At 42.1% G+C, this 26,532-nt stretch overlaps 1 long non-coding RNA gene across 1 annotated transcript; it reads right to left on the bottom strand.

The window, feature by feature from the left end:
* Positions 1 to 22,387: 22,387 nt before the first annotated feature.
* Positions 22,388 to 25,341, bottom strand: LOC119189813. The gene is made up of 3 exons (XR_005112629.1): positions 25,258 to 25,341; positions 22,972 to 23,011; positions 22,388 to 22,426 (listed from the first exon to the last, which is right to left on the bottom strand). It is a non-coding gene; the product is annotated as an uncharacterized LOC119189813 (long non-coding RNA).
* Between the last annotated feature and the right edge of the window lie 1,191 nt (positions 25,342 to 26,532).

A 26,532-nucleotide genomic window follows, 5' to 3' on the forward strand; every position in this document is an offset into this window, starting at 1 on the left:
CAAATATAGATAATTAAAAATTATTCAATCCTTGACTAATGTCAGGGGTATTCTAAACTTTTAGATCTCAAAAATTAGGTTTGATAATTTATAAAAGTAACGAAAATTCATGAATTTGCTAATTTCTTAAACTACGTACTATCGCGGAAAGTTCTCAAAGAATCTCCTCCAATCTCGAGATTTTCTGTTTTACCGTAGTTTCAAGCTGAAACAACTAAGATAGTTTCTTGTGTGGGAATTCAAGGAATATCTCGCGAGAAGTGCGAAGGAAATGTAAAAGCGTAGAAACAAGTAGTTATGAGATTAAAATATATTATATTGTAAGGATAAAAATAACTTTGTGAGGGTATGTTGTGACACGTTTTGTTATAAAACACTGAGCGTTTGACAGACCAGGGCAATATTTAGTTGGCAGTTGACAGTGAGCAGTAGGTAGTTGGCAGATGTCAGCGAGCAGTAGGTAGTTGGCAGTTGACAGCGAGCAGTTGGTAGTTGGAAGTTGACAGCGAGCAGTTGGTAGTTGGCAGTTAGAAACGAGCTGTTATTCATTGACATTCGTACCGTTCGTTTGGTTTGTGTAATATTTGTGGAAGTAAATCTGTAGTTAATATTTTTTTTTTATATTAATAAAAATTTCTTCAGTTACTAACAATATATTATTAGGATTTTAGAGCGATTTTGTTTAAAGTATAAAGAACCATTTCTGACTTCAGAAATATTTCTACAAATATTTCACCAACCGACCGTTATGACAATGAACAACTGACCAGATCCAGATGGTCAATGTTTTTATAGGAAAAAGTGTCACAAATGCCCTCACGAAACGTTTTTATCCGAACACTATATTAATATTATTAAGAGGTAAAAAATATTTGGAATTAGTACTTAACTACTGAGCCGATTTTGATTTTTTTTCATTAATAGCAAGGTACATTATTCCTGAGTACTATAGGCTACTTGTCATTCCGCGAAAGTATGAAGCGGTATTTTTATCATGGAATAAACTTTCTCACGAGGACGGAGCAGCGAGCAAAAGCCAGTTTGGAATAAAATTGTTTGCTTCTTAGTTTTTTTTTTTTTTTTGTTGTACCCCAGACAAAGGAAATAAATACGTTGAAATTGATTTTAGCGTAAAACGGTCAGTACTACTCTGGCGTCTTTTAGGTCTAACATTGCTAATATTAATACGAAAGTTTGTGAAAATGTTTGGATGTTCATTAGAAGTCAACGCAAAAACAGCTGAGCGGATTTGGATAAAATTTTACACACGGCATGTCCTAGATAAACACATAGGCTTTTTATCTTGATAATTTGTTCCCATGGTCAATGTTGGAAATTTTTAATCAGTTTAATAGATGCCGCTGTTGTCCGAATCACATTATGAACAATGCTTTAGAGACTATTGTAACAAGAAAGGATTTTCACGCAAGCGAAGTCGCGAACAATACTTAATCTCTAATAATGTAAAATTATTTTCCTAAGTTTTGTAATTCCGACACATTACCGCAAAACTAAACGCGCGTATGCATTTAACTCTGAAAAACTAAATTTTTAGTAAAATTACCTTGGAATAGAAATAAGGATTACAGACAGACTCGCGAGAGAAAGTAGTATATAATAATAAAGTTGAGTTTCATTAAAACAGCGCTGTTCATTCCTTGACTTAACAAAGGCTTAAGTAAGAAATTAGTTTCAAAGCAATCCCCTTCGCATTGGATATATCAGCATATTCCAGAATATCCAAATCCATTGCTCAGTCGTAAAACTTTGCAATTCGTATTTATAACGTCAATTTTAATATCTTGTAAATACAATACGAACTGGAGTTTTGTTGGCTTGAAAGTATTGATTTTGTCTTTGTTACTTTAAAATGGTGTTGAAATAATGGAAGAGTTTCGTAAATGAGTTTTGAGTTTATGTCCTGTTTTATTACAACTGTTGACTACATGATTACATTGAATAAATTGCACTTGATTTTTGGTCTAGGAAATATCTTTACCGATCCTAATTTAATCGAAATGTATATCTATACTAATATATAAAACTGAAGAGTTTGTTTGTTAGAACGCCTTCACCTCAGGAACTACTTAACCGATTTTTATTTTTTTTACTAATACGCTTCATTACTCCTAAGTGCTATAGCTTACTTTTATCCCGGGAATAAAATCATGTACGCTGTGCCGCAGGCAAAAACTAGTAACTTGTAAATGAGGACAAAACGTCATCTTTGTAACACATTATACGATAAGCATTGATTTTTAACATTGCCAAACATGTTAAGTATAAATAATAAACCCAGCTCTCAACAAGAAGCTACTTCATTAAAATCTCTATTTTATAAAAATATAGTACTATCATTGCATACTAATCGAGATCTGACTTCACCAAAACCATAACTCAACTAATACGGCCATCCCACACCCCTATGGGACGCATAGTCTGATAATGTCAAGTCACGTGCCACGAGCATATCTTGAAGTTCGCGGGGAAGCCCCTTAGGGGCGCGAGTCAATTCCACGTCGGATTACCCGGATACAGGCACCTTCGTACTAACGGCTCCGGCCCGCTGTCATATTCATTTTGTTTTTGGAACATAGTTTAAACGGCCAATTAAAAAGATAAAATACTACAACCTTTTTGTAGATTGACAGTAAGATTTTTGAATTTAGAATGTATTATCTATGGTAAAAAATGTCAACAACACGCGCCAAAATTTGAATATATCATAATGTCCTACATTGGTCGTAAAAAAAAACGCGCAAGAAATTAGATTCACTAACCTGAGAATTTCAACCTAGTGGTTAATTTGTGGTCACTTCATATATGTAGATAGATAGATAATTCAATAAAAATACAATACGGGAACTTTCAACCATCAACATGATGGTGACTGGCTCCAGCAGCGAACATCCCGAATTAGCTGCTCTTCTGTAAAACATAAACCCAAAAAAAATCTATAACGTATAGAACTCTATAATACAGAATATCGAGGTGTTAAAATAAATAGAAAACCAAAACGTATTGTATTTAAATACATGTTTAAAAATAAAAGAAGTTTAGCCAATTTTAAAATAGATTGATAAGAAGGTTTCGGTAGCTCAATTTGAAACAAAGAATCAACTCATAATAAACAATAAAAAATACAATATTGTATTCAAAAACTAATAAATTAAAGAGTTAAACAACCAGAATTTTTGAGCCAACATTCTGAAATATATTTCGCATTTCCAACAGGTAGTAAAGCCGCAAGAAATGAGCAAAAAATCCCATGACAGGGTGTAATGACGCGAAATATCTACCGTTCACGCACCACCAAATCTTGAGCTTGCACCGCGCATGTGCTTGTGCACATCACTCGCTCTTGCGCCGTATTGAACTACTGATGTGAACTTATCTGTGGTGTAATAGTTTAAAGAGTTTTATTGTTTGAGAAATTATGTTTAAACAGATGATATATTTACTAGTGGCAAAAATAAATATCAATTGAAGAAAAGAAGTATCAATTGTGTTCACAATAACATACATACGGCAAACATTTAAGAATTAATGAATTATCTGGAAAGTTTATAAAAATGAATCATTTTTTTTTTTGCAATTCATATCGACAGATCTTCGCATCGACTGCGCGCTCATACACGGTGGTACATTTGCTACCACCCTAGGCACAAAGTTCAATGTGTATACCTTATGGTTGTAACTAAACATTGACGCCCATAAGGGCTCACAAACATTTCTCCTGTCTCCCCTCCGCCCATTCTAAAAGTAGGTTCCTATCCTTCCCCAGAATTCCTTCTCCCAAAATATTCTCTCAAAACTCACCCCCGGGCTTCTGCAGTATTCCCGGGATTTCAATATCCCATTCGTAGGCTCCCCTGGTGCTGTCTGCAGGGACATCTGTTCAGAAAAACCTACGATCCACGAAAAACATAACCTATAATTGTAAAGCCTACCGACCCGTGTGAAATAGTTCAACAACGTAAAGTAGGCCGAAGTCACACGCTGTCATAAGCAAAAAACAAGTGAATGCTCACCGAACCATAAAACTGTCAACAGCGTAACGCCCTACACACGGTACGACAAATCGGTACGAATTTTCAATCCGATTTCAATACGACAAATTTGAATAATCATAAAGACAACTTTAAAAAATCGTATGCCATAGTGTTTTTATTACGAGTCTTAATGATCAAGCGATATACTAAGGCTACATGCTTATACAATTGTGGGGCCCTTGAAGAATTCGTCGTCTTTTGTTACATGACAGAGCTCTTAATTTTGCGGGATACAGGCAGGTCGTCTTCTGATTGCCGTTGAGAGGTATTAACGATATCCGATATTATGTTATTTAAACTGTACTTATTGATTTTGTTGATAGTAGGACATATTTAATATCCGCCCGGATAGCGACCACCATACACAAGCTGTTAAAACTGGCCATAGTGGCCCAAGTAAGTGTGTCGCGTTCCGGCATAAACCTGTGTATATGTGGTTCCAACAGGCATATTTATGTCGACTGCCGGGAAGTAATCACCTCTCGTCAGTCAACATTCTATTGGATTCCACTTACCATCAGGTGTGGTGCGGTCACTTCGCCGTGTTCGTATAAAAAATAAATAAACTTAATTTACTCCTGGTGCAAATATATCTTGTAACGGTGACATGCAAAATCGTTACTATCAAGATTTTCGATGATCGAATCGTACCGCATTATCGTAACGATTTATCGAAACGTGTGTAGCCTGCGTAAGCATCACTTAAAAGTTTTATCGCAAACCAAGTTACATATAATAACATCAGCACTGAATTATAATATACTGTCCTACTTCTGGACACGCGTCTCCTCTATTACTAAAAGGAATAAGCAGAGGCGGCCTTTGGGGGAGGCGAACCGGGCAACCGCCCGGGGCCTCGCGCTTACAGAGGCCTCGCGCGGTGCCTCGCAGGACCTTTTTTTACGTTCTTACCGACGAAACTGTTAAAACAGGGGAACGTTTTTTTACTCTGCCCGGGGCCTCGCGTCTTATTATTTTTTCTTTCGCCTGGGGCCTCGCGTCGTCTAGGGCCGCAACTGGGGATACGGCCTTAGTCTACCAAACTGATGTCGTTGCCTGTTTAGTTACAAATACATGTCACGAGCTCACTTTTACAAGGTTTTATGTTGTAATTGATGTGCAAATTTATTGTAAGATTCTAAGTAATTTTCAGTGAAAATTGCCAATAATCCTGATAGATTAATAAAACAGTAATCATGAATTATTGTGTTTGCTTATTTTTACCTGCATGACTTTTTTATATATTTTTTTTGCAGTATAAGTAAAAACTAGCATAGGATCTTGTAATAATGGACCAGTAATATTACACGGAACTTGTATCGAGAGATCCTCTATTCGATTTGTAGCTAAAACTGTGTATTTATTGTGCGTGATCCTGCATTGGAGTGGGATAAAGGGGAAGGAACAAATCACAAGGAATATATCATATATTAAATGCCTATAACATATAATATAGCTTCTGTACCGAACATTCGTTCTTTAGGTGCCCGTATTAAATGGTTTGCCTTAACGATTTCTTATGTTTAGGTGAATGTAAGACATTGAAATAAAACTATTTACCACATTTTATTGCAGTTTTTTATATTATAATCTTCTCCCGAAGTTTCGAAGACTACAGCCTCATGGTCACAGGGGTTCTTCTCAGATTTGCCTTAACTAATGTCTTCTAGTTTTATTAATGTAATTGTTATGAAACATCTAGATATGTGGCTGAGTAGGTGTCACTCCAATGTGTATCACTGCCATTAAGCAAAAGTCCACTGTCCACGCGCTATTATGCTACGTTTGAAGATAATTGTTACCATACTTTTTTTTCTTTTTTCGCTGGGAAATCATTTTAAAATCCCGTATTAGTCCGAGGAAGCAAGGCGCGTATATCGGGGTTACCAGCATGCTATGCACGTCGGCGTACGGACTAAAACCCCTTCGTAGCCTTCAACGACGAATTAGAATCGGCTTCGGTCACGAGGTATTGCCTCAGACCTCTACCGGAACGACCTCTGCGGTATTCTGTGTAAACAGCCCGACGGTACATTGGACCCGGCTGACGTCCATAACAGTGGCGTGGCCAGCCCACCAAACCAGTATAATATCTGGGTATTATTGGATTTATTATGTCTTGTCAAAACGAGCATAGAGCAGCTAGTTCCTTCTAGATTTTTAATTGAATTTGATTTATATACTTAAACTCTATATTACGTACAGAAGCAAAAACACTTTCTTCATTAATACAAAAGTATTGGCAAGCATCGTATAAACATACAAAAAACCTACGTTGGTTAAAGGGCTTTCGTAGCGAGCTTGTAGTCGCGTTTAAAGTGTAAAATAAATAAAAAATAATGCCCAGCAATTACTGACTATAATTTTTTTCAAATTGCTCAACAAAGGTTCAATTTAGGATTCGGAATTCAGAACACTAGATGTTAAGCCAGGAATATAAAGGAGAACTATTACTTATTATGAAGTGATGTTAAAAATTTTGAGTTACTTACTGAGCAAAGCATAGCAGCTACATATCTGCAACCAAACAATGTAGTAATAAATATTACTGGTCAATACAATATTTGAATCACTCAGTTGATGCTCTTTTATTTACTTATTTTCTTATACCAGAGGCAGTAGACTAGATGTCTTTCTACAATAATTATTAACGAACAATGTTTATTATGACACGACTATTGGCGCCATCTAGCCGGTAGATGTCTCAGAAGCCCCCGCGCACCGAAGGACGCCCTCGGCGTCTACGGCAGCGTGAGGCCAACTACACACTGCCGTCCATCCCGGGGGTTAACCGACACATGTGCAAAAGATGCACTGAAATGCACTAGAGCGGACAGCCCCCTGCTGCCCGCCGCCGACCTCCTTCGTGGCCCCTATTAGTCGCCTCTTACGACAGGCCGGGGATACCGTGGTGGAATTCTCCAAACGCCCCCAGTCCACAGGGCGGGAGACGCCGGTCAGTCGTCCACCCGGCGCCTCCTTCGTCTCCTCTGACAGCGGGAGGGATCCTCCCTCTCTCGATCCTTCTCGGCACTCTCCTTCTGCGAGAGGACCACCTCGCAGAAGTGAGCCACCGCACTTCAATATTCCCACCTCGCAAAAGCAGTTTACCTATAACGAACGCACATGGTTGGGGATTGAGCGGGGGCAGGGGTGCGGATGCGGTTCTTTGCAGTTCGCCGGCCATTTTTTGTGTGCTCTGTACACTGGTACATGTAAATGATTTTTAGTTTTAATATGGTTTGTTTTGTTCCATATCCGCGTGTTGGCTCTTCATTTTTAACAACCCCTGCTCTTCGTCTTTAATATTAACGTCATGTCTTAGCTAGACTTATCGATAGGATAATTTAATCAAATTTTGTTCTGTTTTTCATTAGCTTTAACAATTATAGAAATATACATAGCATAAGCATCCTAGCTACGGCCCCAGAAATAACACAGATTGTCAAGAAGATATTACACTCATTGCCGGTTTCCCTTTTGAAATTTTTGTAAAACCTATCATTGAAGCGTTTTGTAGACTGCATTTATGCATAATAGTATCTATACGTTGCGTCGGGTCCCCTTTTGCAACACTTCACCCTTTGCCACTAAATACTACACTATACTTCATCACACTACTCACTTGACAGTACAAAAAATATCATCTACTTGCTTATAAAAAGCAAACTACTTGTGTAAATCTAGTAATGTCCTTAGGGAATCGTTTCAACAAAGGGTCCCAAGGTTGTTGAGATTAGGGATCCTTTTTCAGTAGTGTTCGCGTATCGATCAAAGAGAAAGACATCCGCAATGAATAGGAAATAGCGTTTGCAATCCTACAAGTCAAGCAGTAATCGAAATAATTTTACTCACACGCCTTGCATTTCCAAAGGGGGGTCATAGAAGCAACTAGTACATCTACTTTTCCCCGTGTGTGTTCCCATGATATGATAGAGAAAGGCTAACGCGATATTGGGCACCAATTGCAGAATCTGCGCTAATACTATAAAGAAAAACCTCTTACCTCTTTGCCCGATTCGTGATTCGACCCGAAACCGCGAAAGTATTACCACGGATGCAATACATAAACCATAGCTTTACATAGTTTTACGAAATCACCAACAAATATAATAAACAAGACTTTATAAATGTAAATTAATTTGCTTGTTTAATTTAGTATTAACCTAGTATTATTTGCCGTGCCTTTGTTGGGCACGGGCTTCCTGAGAATGATTAGGCCTTAGTTCACCATAAGATTGCTTGATAAACTTTGCATACCTTCGAAATTCTTATAGAGAACTCGGGTATGCAGGTTACCTCACGATGTTTTCTTTCACTGTTAAAGCAAGCAATAATTCTACAAGAATACTCGCGTAACTATTGTCTAAACAAGTATTTAAATTATACACATCTAATCAACTAAGAAAAGTTATATTTAGGTAGGTTTAAGCTATGACGAAGTTGTCACAGACCTTTTTTTTTTTTTTTTTTTTGTTTTTGGTTTCGCGGAGAAAGTCCCTTATTACTACCGCCCAGCCTTCGTGGGGGGCGACTGAGCGGTTATGCTGGGATAACCGTGCCTTACGGCCCGGCGTTGAGCCGCCCGGATTTGATGGTGACCTTCAGGCGACCGCCGGGCCGAGTCCCTAACCCTATATACAACTTAAACCTATGCACGGCCTACCAGCTAAAACTCCGCGGTGGCCCTCTTCGGCGCATTAGGGACGGCTACGGGCTTCCTCTGACGTTGAAGTGTCTAGTCTGCGACCGCAGCCGCCCCTGCGCGGTGCCGCCTTGCGGCCCGTCTCTTATGGGGGGGGGGGGGGGGGGCGCAGAACCCCCCGCGCCCCCAAGGACGCCCGCGGCGGCTACGGCAGCGTGCGGCCAACTTCACACACTGCCGTCCAACCCGGGGTTAACCGACAAATGTGCAAAGATGCACAGAAATGCACTAGGGCGGACAGCCCCTGCTGCCCGCCGACGACCCCCTTCGTGGCCCCTATTAGTCGCCTCTTACGACAGGCAGGGGATACCGTGGTGGAATTCTCCAAACGCCCCCATTCCTCAGGGCGAAAGTTGTCACAGACCTGCATGATAAAACGCATAAGGGAAACATTCTCATTCTAAGTCGTTTTGGATTAACGATACGTCTTTTTTTTTCGTTCGCACACGACATTTTAAGAAAAAACTTAATACGCGATTATTTATATACATTTATAATAATAATGTATGTGTTTCGTTTAAATAATGTCATTATTCATTATGGAATTCATTTTCGACCTTGAAGTCAATAATTGAACATTAATAAAATAACATTTTCCTCGATTGGCTATTGTTTCCTTTAAATAATGTCATTATTCATTATGGTCAATGCAAAATAAAACACAGAGTAAATAAATGAGTTTATTACATTTTTTAATAAGCATAATAAATTTATAAACGATTTTCCAAATAAACGAGGCATAGCCGTAAGCATAAGATATGTTTTATTTTCATTGAGCGAACTACGAACGAACACCTTATTCACAAGTGTTTTAAAAGGCTTACTTATTGAGAAAAAATATATACATAGTTTAAGAATATAATTATTATCGTAATCAACTTTGTAGGATCTGATATCAGCGTTTAAGACTAAGTAAGTATTGTTCAACATATTGTCAAATAAAATTATATAATTAAGTCCCAATCGTCTTATTCCTGCATTACCCAAAAGTATACTGCCAAAAAAAATCTCAAGAATTAAGTCCACCACTTACTGTATATAAAGTTAAAATAAAAAATTAAAAGTGCAAACCAAAGTGTCATAGTTTTCCTATATGTTCAAATCATAGATTTATCATCATTTATATATTATAATGTCATAGAAACCTTATTTTATTTTTATAATACGCGTTACGATATTTTTTAGTTTACGCGAATGTAAGACATTGAAATAAAACTATTTCTCGGATTTTCTCGCGGTTTTTTATATTAAAATTTTCTCCCGACCTTTCGAATACTTTACAGCCTTCATAACTACGGGGGGAATGAGGTGTTAGTCGTCCAAAACATCAAAGCTACAACATCTATGTACATTTTAGAAGTATAATAATAATAATATCAGCCCTGTATTATATATTGTCCCACCGCTGAGCCCGGGCGCGGCCCGGCGGGCACGCTGGCCTAGTGCGGATTGGTCGACTTCACACACCTTCGAAATTCCTATAAAGAACTTCTCAGATGTGCAGGTTTCCTCACGATGTTTTGCTTCACCGTTAAAGCGAACGATAAATTCACAAAGAATACACATATCATTTTTTAGAAAAGTCGGAGGTGTGTGCCCTTGGAATTTGAACCTGCGGACATTCGTCTCGGCAGTCCGTTCCACACCCAACTAGGCTATCGCCGCCAAGAAGTATACAAAAGTTTTTTTTATTATTTATTTTGACTGACTAACTTTGACTTTTCGGACTACCCACACCTCAGTCCGCTCCTCGTGACCATGAAAAGGCTGCAAAGTATTAGAAACGTAGGGACGAAATTATAATATAAAATACCATGATAAAATCTGCAAAACAGTTTTATTTTAATAATAAGTGTTAATAATATATCAAAATAATATAGTAATGTGTATGTAATTGAACGTAAACGTTAAATTAAAATTATTGTTGTGTATAAATCAATTAATTTTGCCACTTGATCTACCCAACTCCTATTGATACTATGCTCTCTTGACTTTTGAACTACCTATAAGCGACTAACTTTACACCTTTTTCAATTCCCTATTAATTTATCAGTCAATTTTTTCACAGGCTGCAATACTTTATTCAATAAACCTGGATCCCTTGGTTTAGAAGGGTGTGCAGGTTTTTTACGATGTGTTGCTTTTGGACGTTGCGTTGGTTTTGGATGGCTCGTTGGTTTTAGACGGTGAGTTCGTATTGGACGGCTCGTTGGTCTTGGCCGTTGCTTTGTTTTTGGACGACTCGGATGTTTTGGATGTTGCGTTCCTTTAGGACGGCTAGTTGGTTTTGGACGTTGCGTTGGTTTTGGACGGCTCGTAGGTTGAGGACCATGCGTTCGTTTTGGACGGCTCGTTGGTTTTGGACGTCGCGTTCGTTTTGGACGGCTCGTAGGTTTTGGACGTTGCGTTGGTTTTGGATGGTGTGTAGGTTTTGATGGTGTTCCAGTAGGACCCGTCGGGTGTGTTGTATCGTCACCTTTGGTTGTAGGTTTCGATGTTGTTCCAGTAGATCCCGTCGGGTGTGTCGTGTCGTCACCTTTGGTTGTAGGCTTTGATGTTGTTCCAGTAGATCCCGTCGGGTGTGTTACATCGTCACCTTTGGTTGTAGGCTTTGATGTTTTTCCAGTGGATCCCGTCGGGTGTGTTGTGTCGTCACCTTTCGTTGTAGGTTTTGATGTAGTTCCAGTGGATCCCGTCGGGTGTGTTACATCGTCTCCTTTGGTCGTAGGTTTTGATGTTGTTCCAGTAGATCCCGTCGGGTGTGTTGTGTCCTCACCTTTGGTTGTAGGTTTTGATGTAGTTTCAGTGGATCCCGTCGGGTGTGTTACATCGTCACCTTTGGTTGTAGGTTTTGATGTAGTTCCAGTGGATCCCGTCGGGTGTGTTACATCGTCACCTTTGGTTGTAGGTTTTGATGTTGTTCCAGTAGTTCCCGTCTGATGTGTTGTGTCGTCACCTTTGGTTGTAGGTTTTGATGTAGCTCCAGTGGATCCCGTCGGGTGTGTTACATCGTCACCTTTGGTTGTAGGTTTTGATGTTGTTCCAGTGGATCCCGTCGGGTGTGTTACATCGTCACCTTTGGTTGTAGGTTTTGATGTTGTTCCAGTAGATCCCGTCGGGTGTGTTGTGTCCTCACCTTTGGTTGTAGGTTTTGATGTAGTTTCAGTGGATCCCGTCGGGTGTGTTACATCGTCACCTTTGGTTGTAGGTTTTGATGTAGTTCCAGTGGATCCCGTCGGGTGTGTTACATCGTCACCTTTGGTTGTAGGTTTTGATGTTGTTCCAGTAGTTCCCGTCTGATGTGTTGTGTCGTCACCTTTGGTTGTAGGTTTTGATGTAGCTCCAGTGGATCCCGTCGGGTGTGTTACATCGTCACCTTTGGTTGTAGGTTTTGATGTTGTTCCAGTGGATCCCGTCGGGTGTGTTACATCGTCACCTTTGGTTGTAGGTTTTGATGTTGTTCCAGTAGATCCCGTCGGGTTTGTTGTCTCGTCACCTTTGGTTGTAGGTTTTGATGTTGTTCCAGTAGATCCCGTCGAGTGAGTTGTGTCGTCACCTTTGGTTGTAGGCTTTGATGTTGTCCCAGTAGGACCCGTCGGATGTGTTGTGTCGTCACCTTTGGTTGTAGGCTTTGATGTTGTTCCAGTGGATCCCGTCGGGTGTGTTGTGTCGTCACCTTTCGTTGTAGGTTTTGATGTAGTTCCAGTGGATCCCGTCGGGTGTGTTACATCGTCTCCTTTGGTCGTAGGTTTTGATGTTGTTCCAGTAGATCCCGTCGGGTGTGTTGTGTCCTCACCTTTGGTTGTAGGTTTTGATGTAGTTTCAGTGGATCCCGTCGGGTGTGTTACATCGTCACCTTTGGTTGTAGGTTTTGATGTAGTTCCAGTGGATCCCGTCGGGTGTGTTACATCGTCACCTTTGGTTGTAGGTTTTGATGTTGTTCCAGTAGTTCCCGTCTGATGTGTTGTGTCGTCACCTTTGGTTGCAGGTTTTGATGTAGCTCCAGTGGATCCCGTCGGGTGTGTTACATCGTCACCTTTGGTTGTAGGTTTTGATGTTGTTCCAGTGGATCCCGTCGGGTGTGTTACATCGTCACCTTTGGTTGTAGGTTTTGATGTTGTTCCAGTAGATCCCGTCGGGTGTGTTGTGTCGTCACCTTTGGTTGTAGGTTTTGATGTTGTTCCAGTAGATCCCGTCGGGTGCGTTGTGTCGTCACCTTTGGTTGTAGGCTTTGATGTTGTCCCAGTAGGACCCGTCGGATGTGTTGTGTCGTCACCTTTGGTTGTAGGTTTTGATGTTATTCCAGTAGATCCCGTCGGGTGTGTTGTGTCGTCACCTTTAGTTGTAGGCTTTGATGTTGTTCCAGTGGATCCCGTCGGGTGTGTTGTGTCGTCACCTTTGGTTGTAGGTTTTGATGTTGTGCCAGTAGATCCCGTCGGGTGTGTTGTGTCGTCACCTTTGGTTGTAGGCTTTGATGTCGTTCCAGTGGATCCCGTCGGGTGTGTTACATCGTCACCTTTGGTTGTAGGTTTTGATGTAGTTCCAGTGGATCCCGTCTGGTGTGTTGTGTCGTCACCTTTCGTTGCAGGTTTCAATGTTGTACCAGTAGATCCCGTCGGGTGTGTTGTGTCGTCAGCTTTGGTTGTAGGTTTTGATGTTGTTCCAGTAGGTCCCGTCGGGTTCGTTGTATCGTCACCTTTGGTTGTAGGTTTTGATGTGGTTCCAGTAGATCCCGTCGGGTGTGTTGTGTCGTCACCTTTGGTTGTAGGTTTTGATGTTGTTCCAGTAGATCCCGTCGGGTGTGTTGTGTCGTCACCTTTGGTTGTAGGCTTTGATGTAGTTCCAGTGGATCCCGTCGGGTGTGTTACATCGTCACCTTTGGTTGTAGGTTTTGATGTGGTTCCAGTAGATCCCGTCGGGTGTGTTACATCGTCACCTTTGGTTGTAGGTTTTGATGTTGTTCCAGTGGATCCCGTCGGGTGTGTTACATCGTCACCTTTGGTTGTAGGTTTTGATGTTGTTGCAGTAGATCCCGTCGGGTGTGTTGTGTCGTCACCTTTGGTTGTAGGTTGTGATGTAGTTCCAGTGGATCCCGTCGGGTGTGTTACATAGTCACCTTTGGTTGTAGGTTTTGATGTTGTTCCAGTGGATCCCGTCGGGTGTGTTACATCGTCACCTTTGGTTGTAGGTTTTGATGTTGTTCCAGTAGATCCCGTCGGGTGTGTTGTGTCGTCACCTTTGGTTGTAGGTTTTGATGTTGTTGCAGTAGATCCCGTCGGGTGTGTTGTCTCGTCACCTTTGGTTGTAGGTTTTGATGTAGTTTCAGTGGATCCCGTCGGGTGTGTTATATCGTCACCTTTGGTTGTAGGTTTTGATGTTGTTCCAGTGGATCCCGTCGGGTGTGTTACATCGTCACCTTTGGTTGTAGGTTTTGATGTGGTTCTAGTGGATCCCGTCGGGTGTGTTACATCGTCACCTTTGGTTGTAGGTTTTGATGTAGTTCCAGTGGATCCCGTCGGGTGTGTTACATCGTCACCTTTGGTTGTAGGTTTTGATGTGGTTCCAGTAGATCCCGTCGGGTGTGTTGTGTCGTCACCTTTGGTTGTAGGTTTTGATGTTGTTCCAGTAGATCCCGTCGGGTGTGTTGTGTCGTCACCTTTGGTTGTAGGTTGTGATGTAGTTCCAGTGGATCCCGTCGGGTGTATTACATCGTCACCTTTGGTTGTAGGTTTTGATGTTGTTCCAGTGGACCCGTCGGGTGTGTTACATCGTCACCTTTGGTTGTAGGTTTTGATGTTGTTCCAGTAGATCCCGTCGGGTGTGTTGTGTCGTCACCTTTGGTTGTAGGTTTTGATGTTGTTCCAGTAGATCCCGTCGGGTGTGTTGTGTCGTCACCTTTGGTTGTAGGTTTTGATGTTGCTCCAGTAGATCCCGTCGGGTGTGTTGTGTCGTCACCTTTGGTTGTAGGTTTTGATGTTGTTCCAGTAGATCCCGTCGGGTGTGTTGTGTCGTCACCTTTGGTTGTAGGTTTTGATGTTGCTCCAGTAGATCCCGTCGGGTGTGTTGTGTCGTCACCTTTGGTTGTAGGTTTTGATGTTGTGCCCGTAGAACCCGTCGGGTGTGTTGTGTCGTCACCTTTGGTTGTAGGTTTCGATGTTGTACCAGTAGATCCTGTCGGGTTTCGTTGTATCGTCACCTTTGGTCGTAGGTTTTGATGTTGTTCCAGTAGATCCCGTCGGGTGTGTTGTGTCTTCACCTTTGGTTGTAGGTTTTGATGTTGTACCAGTAGATCCCGTCGGGTGTGTTGTGTCATCACCTTTGGTTGTAGGTTTTGATGTAGTTCCAGTGGATCCCGTCGGGTGTGTTGTGTCGTCACCTTTGGTTGTAGGTTTTGATGTTGTGCCAGTAGATCCCGTCGGGTGTGTTGTGTCGTCACCTTTGGTTGTAGGCTTTGATGTCGTTCCAGTGGATCCCGTCGGGTGTGTTACATCGTCACCTTTGGTTGTAGGTTTTGATGTTGTTCCAGTAGATCCCGTCTGGTGTGTTGTGTCGTCACCTTTGGTTGCAGGTTTCGATGTTGTACCAGTAGATCCCGTCGGGTGTGTTGTGTCGTCAGCTTTGGTTGTAGGTTTTGATGTTGTTCCAGTAGGTCCCGTCGGGTTCGTTGTATCGTCACCTATGGTCGTAGGTTTTGATGTTGTTCCAATAGATCCCGTCGGGTGTGTTGTGTCTCCACCTTTGCTTGTAGGATCTGATGTAGTTCCAGTGGATCCCGGCGGGTGTGTTGTGTCGTCACCTTTGGTTGTAGGTTTTGATGTTGTACCAGTAGATCCCGTCGGGTGTGTTGTGTCGTCACCTTTGGTTGTAGGTTTTGATGTTGTTCCAGTAGATCCCGTCGGGTGTGTTGTGTCGTCAGCTTTGGTTGTAGGTTTTGATGTTGTTCCAGTAGGTCCCGTCGGGTTCGTTGTATCGTCACCTTTGGTCGTAGGTTTTGATGTTGTTCCAATAGATCCCGTCGGGTGTGTTGTGTCTCCACCTTTGGTTGTAGGATCTGATGTAGTTCCAGTGGATCCCGGCGGGTGTGTTGTGTCGTCACCTTTGGTTGTAGGTTTTGATGTTGTACCAGTAGATCCTGTCGGGTTCGTTGTATCGTCACCTTTGGTCGTAGGTTTTGATGTTGTTCCAGTAGATCCCGTCGGGTGTGTTGTGTCTTCACCTTTGGTTGTAGGTTTTGATGTTGTACCAGTAGATCCCGTCGGGTGTGTTGTGTCATCACCTTTGGTTGTAGGATCTGATGTAGTTCCAGTGGATCCCGGCGGGTGTGTTGTGTCGTCACCTTTGGTTGTAGGTTTTGATGTTGTACCAGTAGATCCCGTCGGGTGTGTTGTGTCGTCACCTTTGGTTGTAGGTTTTGATGTTGTTCCAGTAGATCCCGTCGGGTGTGTTGTGTCGTCACCTTTGGTTGTAGGTTTAGATGTTGTACCAGTAGATCCCGTCGGGTGTGTTGTGTCGTCACCTTTGGTTGTAGGTTTTGATGTTGTTCCAGTAGATCCCGTCGGGTGTGTTGTGTCGTCACCTTTGGTTGTAGGTTTAGATGTTGTGCCAGTAGAACCCGGCGGGTGTGTTGTGTCGTCACCTTTGGTTGTAGGTTTTGATGTTGTACCAGTAGATCCCGTCGGGTGTGTTGTGTCGTCACCTTTGGTTGTAGGTTTTGATGTTGTCCCAGTAGGACCCGTCTGGTGTGTTGTGTCATCACCTTTGGTTGTAGGTTTTGATGTAGTTCCAGTGGATCCCGTCGGGTGTGTTGTGTCGTCACCTTTGGTTGTAGGTTTTGATGTTGTGCCAGTAGATCCCGTCGGGTGTGTTGTGTCGTCACCTTTGGTTGTAAGCTTTGATGTCGTTCCAGTGGATCCCGTCGGGTGTGTTACATCGTCACCTTTGGTTGTAGGTTTTGATGTTGTTCCAGTAGATCCCGTCTGGTGTGTTGTGTCGTCACCTTTGGTTGCAGGTTTCGATGTTGTACCAGTAGATCCCGTCGGGTGTGTTGTGTCGTCAGCTTTGGTTGTAGGTTTTGATGTTGTTCCAGTAGGTCCCGTCGGGTTCGTTGTGTCATCACCTTTGGTTGTAGGTTTTGATGTAGTTCCAGTGGATCCCGTCGGGTGTGTTGTGTCGTCACCTTTGGTTGTAGGTTTTGATGTTGTGCCAGTAGATCCCGTCGGGTGTGTTGTGTCGTCACCTTTGGTTGTAAGCTTTGATGGCGTTCCAGTGGATCCCGTCGGGTGTGTTACATCGTCACCTTTGGTTGTAGGTTTTGATGTTGTTCCAGTAGATCCCGTCTGGTGTGTTGTGTCGTCACCTTTGGTTGCAGGTTTCGATGTTGTACCAGTAGATCCCGTCGGGTGTGTTGTGTCGTCAGCTTTGGTTGTAGGTTTTGATGTTGTTCCAGTAGGTCCCGTCGGGTTCGTTGTATCGTCACCTTTGGTCGTAGGTTTTGATGTTGTTCCAATAGATCCCGTCGGGTGTGTTGTGTCTCCACCTTTGGTTGTAGGATCTGATGTAGTTCCAGTGGATCCCGGCGGGTGTGTTGTGTCGTCACCTTTGGTTGTAGGTTTTGATGTTGTACCAGTAGATCCCGTCGGGTGTGTTGTGACATCACCTTTGGTTGTAGGTTTTGATGTTGTGCCAGTAGAACCCGTCGGGTGTGTTGTGTCGTCACCTTTGGTTGTAGGTTTTGATGTTGTTCCAGTAGATCCCGTCGGGTGTGTTGTGTCGTCAGGTTTGGTTGTAGGTTTTGATGTTGTTCCAGTAGATCCCGTCGGGTTCGTTGTATCGTCACCTTTGGTCGTAGGTTTTGATGTTGTTCCAGTAGATCCCGTCGGGTGTGTTGTGTCTTTACCTTTGGTTGTAGGTTTTGATGTTGTGCCAGTAGAACCCGTCGGGTGTGTTGTGTCGTCACCTTTGGTTGTAGGTTTTGATGTTGTTCCAGTAGATCCCGTCGGGTGTGTTGTGTCGTCAGGTTTGGTTGTAGGTTTTGATGTTGTTCCAGTAGATCCCGTCGGGTTCGTTGTATCGTCACCTTTGGTCGTAGGTTTTGATGTTGTTCCAGTAGATCCCGTCGGGTGTGTTGTGTCTTTACCTTTGGTTGTAGGATTTGATGTAGTTCCAGTGGATCCCGGCGGGTGTGTTGTGTCGTCACCTTTGGTTGTAGGTTTTGATGTAGTTCCAGTGGATCCCGTCGGGTGTGTTGTGTCGTCACCTTTGGTTGCAGGTTTCGATGTTGTACCAGTAGATCCCGTCGGGTGTGTTGTGTCGTCAGCTTTGGTTGTAGGTTTTGATGTTGTTCCAGTAGGTCCCGTCGGGTTCGTTGTATCGTCACCTTTGGTCGTAGGTTTTGATGTTGTTCCAATAGATCCCGTCGGGTGTGTTGTGTCTCCACCTTTGGTTGTAGGATCTGATGTAGTTCCAGTGGATCCCGGCGGGTGTGTTGTGTCGTCACCTTTGGTTGTAGGTTTTGATGTTGTACCAGTAGATCCCGTCGGGTGTGTTGTGTCATCACCTTTGGTTGTAGGTTTTGATGTTGTGCCAGTAGAACCCGTCGGGTGTGTTGTGTCGTCACCTTTGGTTGTAGGTTTTGATGTTGTTCCAGTAGATCCCGTCGGGTGTGTTGTGTCGTCAGGTTTGGTTGTAGGTTTTGATGTTGTTCCAGTAGATCCCGTCGGGTTCGTTGTATCGTCACCTTTGGTCGTAGGTTTTGATGTTGTTCCAGTAGATCCCGTCGGGTGTGTTGTGTCTTTACCTTTGGTTGTAGGATTTGATGTAGTTCCAGTGGATCCCGGCGGGTGTGTTGTGTCGTCACCTTTGGTTGTAGGTTTTGATGTAGTTCCAGTGGATCCCGTCGGGTGTGTTGTGTCGTCACCTTTGGTTGTAGGTTTTGATGTTGTGCCAGTAGATCCCGTCGGGTGTGTTGTGTCGTCACCTTTGGTTGTAGGCTTTGATGTCGTTCCAGTGGATCCCGTCGGGTGTGTTACATCGTCTCCTTTGGTCGTAGGTTTTGATGTTGTTCCAGTAGATCCCGTCGGGTGTGTTGTGTCGTCACCTTTGGTTGTAGGTTTTGATGTTGTGCCAGTAGAACCCGTCGGGTGCGTTGTGTCGTCACCTTTGGTTGTAGGTTTTGATGTTGTCCCAGTAGGACCCGTCTGGTGTGTTGTGTCGTCACCTTTGGTTGTAGGTTTCGATGTTGTTCCAGTGGATCCCGTCGGGTGTGTTACATCGTCACCTTTGGTTGTAGGTTTTGATGTAGTTCCAGTGGATCCCGTCGGGTGTGTTGTGTCGTCACCTTTGGTTGTAGGTTTTGATGTTGTGCCAGTAGAACCCGTCGGGTGTGTTGTGTCGTCACCTTTGGTTGTAGGCTTTGATGTCGTTCCAGTGGATCCCGTCGGGTGTGTTACATCGTCACCTTTGGTTGTAGGTTTTGATGTTGTTCCAGTAGATCCCGTCTGGTGTGTTGTGTCGTCACCTTTGGTTGCAGGTTTCGATGTTGTACCAGTAGATCCCGTTGGGTGTGTTGTGTCGTCAGCTTTGGTTGTAGGTTTTGATGTTGTTCCAGTAGGTCCCGTCGGGTTCGTTGTATCGTCACCTTTGGTCGTAGGTTTTGATGTTGTTCCAGTAGATCCCGTCGGGTGTGTTGTGTCGTCACCTTTGGTTGTAGGTTTTGATGTTGTGCCAGTAGAACCCGTCGGGTGTGTTACATCGTCACCTTTGGTTGTAGGTTTTGATGTTGTTCCAGTAGATCCCGTCGGGTGTGTTGTGTCGTCACCTTTGGTTGTAAGTTTTGATGTTGTCCCAGTAGATCCCGTCGGGTGTGTTACATCGTCACCTTTGATTGTAGGTTTCGATGTTGTTCCAGTGGATCCCGTCGGGTGTGTTACATCGTCACCTTTGGTTGTAGGTTTTGATGTTGTGCCAGTAGAACCCGTCGGGTGTGTTACATCGTCACCTTTGGTTGTAGGTTTTGATGTTGTCCCAGTAGGATCCGTCTGGTGTGTTGTGTCGTCACCTTTGGTTGTAGGTTTTGATGTTGTTCCAGTAGATCCCGTCGGGTGTGTTGTGTCGTCACCTTTGGTTGTAGGTTTTGATGTTGTGCCCGTAGAACCCGTCGGGTGTGTTGTGTCGTCACCTTTGGTTGTAGGTTTCGATGTTGTACCAGTAGATCCCGTCGGGTTCGTTGTATCGTCACCTTTGGTCGTAGGTTTTGATGTTGTTCCAGTAGATCCCGTCGGGTGTGTTGTGTCTTCACCTTTGGTTGTAGGTTTTGATGTTGTACCAGTAGATCCCGTCGGGTGTGTTGTGTCATCACCTTTGGTTGTAGGTTTTGATGTAGTTCCAGTGGATCCCGTCGGGTGTGTTGTGTCGTCACCTTTGGTTGTAGGTTTTGATGTTGTGCCAGTAGAACCCGTCGGGTGTGCTGTGTCGTCACCTTTGGTTGTAGGCTTTGATGTCGTTCCAGTGGATCCCGTCGGGTGTGTTACATCGTCACCTTTGGTTGTAGGTTTTGATGTTGTTCCAGTAGATCCCGTCTGGTGTGTTGTGTCGTCACCTTTGGTTGCAGGTTTCGATGTTGTACCAGTAGATCCCGTCGGGTGTGTTGTGTCGTCAGCTTTGGTTGTAGGTTTTGATGTTGTTCCAGTAGGTCCCGTCGGGTTCGTTGTATCGTCACCTTTGGTCGTAGGTTTTGATGTTGTTCCAGTAGATCCCGTCGGGTGTGTTGTGTCGTCACCTTTGGTTGTAGGTTTTGATGTTGTGCCAGTAGATCCCGTCGGGTGTGTTACATCGTCACCTTTGGTTGTAGGTTTTGATGTTGTTCCAGTGGACCCCGTCGGGTGTGTTACATCGTCACCTTTGGTTGTAGGTTTTGATGTTGTTCCAGTAGATCCCGTCGGGTGTGTTGTGTCGTCACCTTTGGTTGTAGGTTTTGATGTTGTCCCAGTAGGATCCGTCTGGTGTGTTGTGTCGTCACCTTCGGTTGTAGGCTTTGATGTCGTTCCAGTGGATCCCGTCGGGTGTGTTACATCGTCACCTTTGGTTGTAGGTTTTGATGTTGTTCCAGTAGATCCCGTCTGGTGTGTTGTGTCGTCACCTTTGGTTGCAGGTTTCGATGTTGTACCAGTAGATCCCGTCGGGTGTGTTGTGTCGTCAGCTTTGGTTGTAGGTTTTGATGTTGTTCCAGTAGGTCCCGTCGGGTTCGTTGTATCGTCACCTTTGGTCGTAGGTTTTGATGTTGTTCCAGTAGATCCCGTCGGGTGTGTTGTGTCGTCACCTTTGGTTGTAGGTTTTGATGTTGTGCCAGTAGAACCCGTCGGGTGTGTTACATCGTCACCTTTGGTTGTAGGTTTTGATGTTGTTCCAGTAGATCCCGTCGGGTGTGTTGTGTCGTCACCTTTGGTTGTAGGTTTTGATGTTGTCCCAGTAGGATCCGTCTGGTGTGTTGTGTCGTCACCTTTGGTTGTAGGTTTCGATGTTGTTCCAGTGGATCCCGTCGGGTGTGTTACATCGTCACCTTTGGTTGTAGGTTTCGATGTTGTTCCAGTGGATCCCGTCGGGTGTGTTACATCGTCACCTTTGGTTGTAGGTTTTGATGTTGTGCCAGTAGAACCCGTCGGGTGTGTTACATCGTCACCTTTGGTTGTAGGTTTTGATGTTGTCCCAGTAGGATCCGTCTGGTGTGTTGTGTCGTCACCTTTGGTTGTAGGTTTCGATGTTGTTCCAGTGGATCCCGTCGGGTGTGTTACATCGTCACCTTTGGTTGTAGGTTTTGATGTTGTTTCAGTGGACCCCGTCGGGTGTGTTACATCGTCACCTTTGGTTGTAGGTTTTGATGTTGTTCCAGTAGATCCCGTCGGGTGTGTTGTGTCGTCACCTTTGGTTGTAGGTTTTGATGTCGTTCCAGTGGATCCCGTCGGGTGTGTTACATCGTCACCTTTGGTTGTAGGTTTTGATGTTGTTCCAGTAGATTCCGTCTGGTGTGTTGTGTCGTCACCTTTGGTTGCAGGTTTCGATGTTGTACCAGTAGATCCCGTCGGGTGTGTTGTGTCGTCAGCTTTGGTTGTAGGTTTTGATGTTGTTCCAGTAGGTCCCGTCGGGCTCGTTGTATCGTCACCTTTGGTCGTAGGTTTTGATGTTGTTCCAGTAGATCCCGTCGGGTGTGTTGTGTCGTCACCTTTGGTTGTAGGTTTTGATGTTGTGCCAGTAGAACCCGTCGGGTGTGTTGTGTCGTCACCTTTGGTTGTAGGTTTTGATGTTGTCCCAGTAGGACCCGTCTGGTGTGTTGTGTCGTCAGCTTTGGTTGTAGGTTTCGATGTTGTTCCAGTGGATCCCGTCGGGTGTGTTACATCATCACCTTTGGTTGTAGGTTTTGATGTTGTGCCAGTAGAACCCGTCGGGTGTGTTGTGTCGTCACCTTTGGTTGTAGGTTTTGATGTTGTCCCAGTAGGACCCGTCTGGTGTGTTGTGTCGTCACCTTTGGTTGTAGGTTTCGATGTTGTTCCAGTGGATCCCGTCGGGTGTGTTACATCGTCACCTTTGGTCGTAGGTTTGCATGTTGTTTTAGTAGAAGACGTTTCGTTTATTTTTGTTGTTTTTTCTTCGCTACCGTTTCTTTCTTCACTATTTCCTGTAGTTATTTGTAGAATTTAAATTACGTCTTTAAAAAAAATATTATAACATAATATATTCAATTACGTAGTGGTTAGATTTTTCATAAGCTTGTCCTATAAATCTAGTTAAAAAAATCTCATTTAAACTTTTTACCAAGGTAGGAAGTTAATTGAGGTGAAATTTCATAGAGATATCGATTGAATTAATATTCTGATATTTGGCGTATAGGTAAACCGTATACGAGCAACTTTTGAAAACATTTCGCGCACATCAACTTCTGTCTAAGTGGCCAACGGAAACTACGCAATAATTATGTTTAATTTTCAACGGCAAATTATTTTGTTTTCCTTACATCATAAAATATTATTTAAAATTATTGCCAAGAAATAAAGAGGTATTTGAAAATATTAATGTTACTCGTCTCTATGGAAAAGAGTGGGTGACCTCTGCCTACTCCTTCGTATAACAGGCGTATTTGTATCGCGTGCTATCAAGCGGTAAACTTCTACGTTTCGTTGTTTGTATAAAGAAATTAAAATTAAATTTGATGTAAATACGTACGATTAACGTATAATGCCCGGGCTGCATTGTTATAATAAATCTGAAACAAATAAAATTATTATTATTTATAACATACATTAAATATTTTTTTATGTTTACACAAATGAGATTTCTGAAACCTTCCGTCAGTTCTGTTGTATCAGAGGTGAAGGTCCATGTAACCCGATTCCTGCAGACTTCCCGTTATGTAGAATCTAAGTATTAGCAGAACCATTTGTAGACCGTATTTATGTATATATTTTTTTTTATTATTTAACAAAAGGCATAACGCAGAACACATTATAAAGAATACTTAAGCACTAAATTATATTAAGACTAGATTGTATTCCTTAAACCTATGCCCTAATTGAAATTACCACGGAAACGACTCTACAAAAAAACAATAAACAAAATAAACATCTGCTTATACTTAATTGAGTTATGTCAACATAAATTGTATGGAAACTAAATTGTACTACCTACAAACTACTTAATTTTCGAATACTATATAAAAACAGGCCCGGCCTGCTGTTCATTATGTCAATGGTACCATGTTTAACATAGAGTTCATTATATAATCTACTCATCCTGATAATGGGGTTATAATATAAGTACGTATATGTTGGGTCGGGCTCCCTTTCAGAAATTTTTACCTTCCTCCACAGGTACATATGTGTTACTGTGAAAGGTCGCTTAGTTCCAAGACTTGCTTGGAAGCCACAAATCCTAAGGTTTACACGTAGTTGTGATGAGAGTCCGAACTATTCCTTAATAATCGTAGTTTTCGGAATTTTATCATGTCTCATTAGTTAAATAACACAATTGATAAAACAGATAATAGCTTTTTTGAATCGTTCCGAGACCCTTATTAATTAAACCTTAAAGGAGTTAATATCGTAAATAGAACAAGAAAGTAGAAAAATAACAATAAAGTAGATTAGTAAATTAATAAAATAGATAAATGAAAATTTGATATTTTAATTTAATTCAAGAAGTAAGCATTTGAAAAGTTGCAAAATAATTTTGTTTATAATTACACCACTAGTTTTTAATTACCGAAAATAAAACTATTATAGAAAACATTTGAAAAGAAAATATGTTGTTATTAAATTTTGCGGAAAAAAAGATTATTTTTGGTTACATTGATATATAACTCCGATTTATTAGCGTCCATTTGTCAATTCACACAACTTAATCTCAAATTATAAAGCCTTATTGTTTTGTGCAAATTAATATTATGTTTTTTTATACCTCTTAATATCAATCGAGTGTCTATTAAATAATTATTATTTGTTGGTGGTAGGATATATTTTATATGCGCTTGGTTAGCGACCTCCGTACACACCCGCTATAGTAGCCCACGTAAGTGTGTCGCGTGCTGGGATCAGCCTGTATATCCGGTTCCAACAGGCCGACATAATTGTGTCGCCTAAGTGTGTCGCGTGCTGGGATCAGCCTGTATATCCGGTTCCAACAGGCCGGCATAATTGTGTCGCCTAAGTGTGTCGCGTGCTGGGATCAGCCTGTATATCCGGTTCCAACAGGCCGGCATAATTGTGTCGCCTAAGTGTGTCGCGTGCTGGGATCAGCCTGTATATCCGGTCCAACAGGCCGGCATAATTGTGTCGCCTAAGTGTGTCGCGTGCTGGGATCAGCCTGTATATCCGGTTCCAACAGGCCGGCATAATTGTGTCGACTGTCGAGCGGTAATCATTTCTAGGCAGTCGACATACTATTACACCACAGTCTACCATCAGGTGTAGTGGAGTCACTGCCGTTTCCGAGTAAAAAATGCTAGTGATTGCTGAACACCAATCTGACCTATGATTATCAAATCTCTGGTCAGTCAACATTCTGTTGGACCCCACTCCACTTACCATCAGGTGTGGTGGGGTCAATTTGTCGTGTCGGTCTAAAAAAATGCTATTGATAGGTGTAAAATTACACCTATCTGACGTGTGATTTACGTAATAGTTACATACTACATGTTGTGTCCATAATTTTACGCAAGATTTATGAAAATTTAACTCGTCATAGCTTTGTCATTTAGATGTAAACAAAAATTCTGACTGCACATTTATCATGTTTTACCTTCCTGCATACTCCTTTTTTTCTTGGCAATTAAAAACTATTGGTGTATATTTAAAACATGCAACATGCAAATTTATCGCCCGATGCGAGACAGAGGTATATGTAATAACTGTTTAATAATAAAAAAAAAACACTAAAATTCTTGCAAAAGAGCACCAAAAGAAATATTGCTTTTTGAACTTTAAGCCAAAATAAATAAAGAATCAACGCACTCACCAAATATAACAAAAATATATAAATTTTCATTTTGGCTCCTCTTGCAGCCCACGATTACATTTGTTGCAATTAAATAAGCGGTGATATGTGTCTTTCTCTATTTTATATAGGGTTAGTGACGTCAGAAGCAATTGTTGTCACAGCTGCATGTTCTATCAATGTTTTTATATCTAAATCAGAATGCACTTCGTATATTTTTGTTAACGACTCATTAACTCAAGGATTATTATTAAAGTTTTGCCCGCGACGTCATCTATGTTGATTTAGATCTATCTCTGCTTGTGTCATTTTCCTCCCCGTAATATAAGAAGGCACGACGAGTTAGACCCGTCTCCAATCTGTGCCATATTCGGACATATTCTACACTAGCTTTTGCTCGCAGCTTCGTCCGCATGAGAGAGTTTTCTGGGATAGAAAGTAGCCTATGTCCTTCTCAGGGTCTCAAACTATCTCCATGCCAAATTCATCGAAATCCGATGAGTAGTTATCGCCGTTAGACAGACAAATAGATGCGGCGGGGGTCTTTGTTTTATAATATATTGTTAGAATTTTTTTAAGAGGAATAATTCCGTTATACATGATTACATACAGCAACGGAAACTCTTAAAAGGTATAAAAGTTCACCAGTTTTGTAACATTTTTCGTTGATGCTTCGTTCCTATCGGTTGCTCGCTTCGCTCCTATTCTATCGCTCAGGCATTGCGCGATGTTATATAGCCAATATCCTTCCTAAGCCATGAAGCACTAAATTAATTTTTCAATTCGAACCAATAGTTCTTGCGATTAGTGCGTTCAAACAAACAAACAAACTTTTATATATAATAGTATAGATGGCACCAAACACACAAAATAAGGCTTTATATTCTGCGCGAAAAATTTACCAGTAATTTTTCATAAGTAAGTTTTTCAAAATTTTTACTTTATAACACAGCAAACTATAAGTAATTATAACTTGTTTTAATTTTATATACATGTATCTTCAAGAACTTGAATAAAAACTTCGTAAAACACACCCCACGACACACGATACATTATAAAAATCAAGAAGCCCAAACGCCTCAAGACGCCGCCCCTAAAATATCAAATTACATTTCAGATTGAATTTCCACTGACATCAACATTGTAAGGAAGCCACGTAGGCAAGGTTCGGAGAAATATGAAATACTTTCGAGATTAACGTAATTGGTCCTTAAATGTTTGAGCTGGATTTTTAAGGTTTCATGTTAGCAGTAGTAGTTTTATGAAAAAAGTTTGTAAGGAATTTAATGTGTTGGA

The sequence above is a fragment of the Manduca sexta genome, chromosome 19 (genome assembly GCF_014839805.1).
Source record: "Manduca sexta isolate Smith_Timp_Sample1 chromosome 19, JHU_Msex_v1.0, whole genome shotgun sequence".
Classification (NCBI taxonomy): domain Eukaryota; kingdom Metazoa; phylum Arthropoda; class Insecta; order Lepidoptera; family Sphingidae; genus Manduca; species Manduca sexta.